This window comes from Myxocyprinus asiaticus, chromosome 8, assembly GCF_019703515.2.
Source record: "Myxocyprinus asiaticus isolate MX2 ecotype Aquarium Trade chromosome 8, UBuf_Myxa_2, whole genome shotgun sequence".
Taxonomy (NCBI): Eukaryota; Metazoa; Chordata; class Actinopteri; order Cypriniformes; family Catostomidae; genus Myxocyprinus; species Myxocyprinus asiaticus.
The window spans coordinates 7058647-7061118 of record NC_059351.1 but is presented as its reverse complement, the minus strand read 5'-3'; positions in this window follow the sequence as shown (position 1 = coordinate 7061118).

The window sequence follows — 2472 nt, the reverse complement described above, 5'->3', positions numbered from 1 at the left end:
GTAAATGAAAATACATTCTCTACTTACAAAGCATTTGCTAAACGCATATAAGCAGCAATGCACACAGCGACAGGATGTTCATTTCATCTGCTCAAAAGAGATACTGCGTACTAGTAATCTAGAGGATGTGGAGCTGAAGGGGTTCTGAATGAAATTTATTTGTGCTGAAGTGTTTCTGTGATGAGGTTCTTGGTGAACAATGCAAATTTTTAATTAAACAGACTAAACACTTGTCAACCTTTGACCCACAAGGAAGTAAAACATCTTTGTGCGTTAAAATAGAGAGAAGAGACACCTGTGCTCAGTTTTAGAGTCTTAATGGGAGCTTGATCTCACATGGAAAAAAGAGAAGAAAAAGAGAATGGTATTTTACTCACTGAAAGGTCTGAAGGAGGGAGAGGTATTCAGACTGAAACAGGCGAGTTCATTTGGCCTCAGTGGCACTTGGAAAGGACACACAACTGATATTTTCATCAGAATGAAACCTACAGAGAAAGAGAAACCATTATTTATATTGCATGAGTCTTGAACTTTGAATTATGTTCTTTTTTTTCTTTTTTTGCTTTACTTTTGAATATTAACAGTAGCAGTAGAGTTTACAGTACGTTCCTGGCTACTAGTTGCATGACTTTCACAGTATATTTAACAGTAGTATTTCTACAATTTATTACATTTAAAAGACAACTATATACTGTGAATTTACAGTACATTGAACAGGTCCAGGAAATTACTGTAAAGTAGCAGTGCTGCATTGTAGATTCACAATTATCAAATGTAGATTTTTTTTAACCTGCAATGTTTGTTAATTATCATTGAGTTGTGTGTGCTGAGTTTGAATATCTGTGTGTACCTGGTTGCTAAATTTACCAAAAGTTTATGTGCAATAACAGATCAATTGTATCACAGCATGACATTGCAAGAATCACTTCCTCATTATTTAATTACAACTTGTTTTTCTTACAAATGCACCATATAGTTTAGTCTAAAAATCTTAATCTGACTTAGTCAATCTCTAAATTAAATTTATTTTCTCCCTGCAGCACAGTGTAAAGAATAATGTTCTTAAAACACAACTGCACCAGCTAGGAGGAAATGTATTAACTTTAAACAAGTCAAAGTTCCCATTCCCAAGGGAACACTAAACACCATAATGTTGGCTTCTCAAATGAAACACAATTACCCCACAATGCAGTGCGATATAGTAATATCTTTTTTTAAAGTAATTTGTTGTGTTATAACAGAAAATGGCATAGCCTGCATTGATTTTACAGAAAATTCTGAAAGCAGTATTTTGTTGTAAGAAATTACTGTTAAATCTTGTAAAATCCTGGCAATTTTTGACAGTTACAAATAACTGTATAAAATAAACATATAACTTAAACAGCAAAAACACTACCAGTCATGAGTTCGGACTGAATTAAATTTTCTTATTTTTTTTTTTTTTTTTTTTTTGTAAACTAGTTTTAAAGACAAATATGAATTTCTATACAAAACATTTGAATAAAAAAACATATTTGGTAATGGAAAAGTACTACTTTGAACTACTTTGAAGAAGCTTAAGTATAACAAAGTTTTGATTTGCTTAATATTTGATTTTTTTTTTTTTTTTTTTTTTTTTTGTCACAGTATTTGTAATATCCATTTGTGTTAATAGTAGACTTTACTATTATTCTAAAATGTGGAACACTTTTGACTAGTAGCGTATATATCATCACCATGGTGAAAGTTTCAATACATCGCAAATGTTTGCTTGCCCCATTTTATTCAACCGCCAGTCCTTTAAGCTGTGGACCACCCTAATCAAACCAAACACAGTCAGTCTAGGCCTAGTGTGCAGCTGCTGTTTACTGATCCCAGTGCGCTGGATGACCCGGGGCACTAGAGGACTATGGGCCGTAAGCTTGTTAGAGCTGGAAAGAGTTTGACTACAAGGCTTAAAGACCAATTTCTCTGGATGCTACTGTGTAATTTGGGTTCAGTGTAAGCACAGAAAAACTCTTCTGTCACCAAACCAAATGTTACTGTTGCCAGAATGGAATTATCCACACTTATCAGAAACAATATGTGTGGTATATACTTGTGTGGTAATACTCAGTTTCCTAATCTAGATGTCCTAAAATCCCACCATATAAAAAGTGAGAGGGAAGGTATCCTATTTTCCTATTTTTCCTGTCTGTCTGGTAGTGTTATAAACTGCTTGCTAATTGTCTCATGCCTGGTCGTAGAACAAGTTAAAAATGTCACCACAAGCAGTAGATTGTTTAGGCTCGGTTGCAGCCTAATCTATTTTGAATCAATGGAAAAGATTGACAATGATAAAACAGTGAAAAGAGAACTGTTTAACACACTCTGAACCACATTTGTAAGATATTCCATAAAAAACTGCAGTTCTGGGAACAGATTCTTAAATTGAATCCAGAGGGATTAATGCTATGTATCCAGGGTTTTCACCCAGGGGCCCGTGGAAGGTGC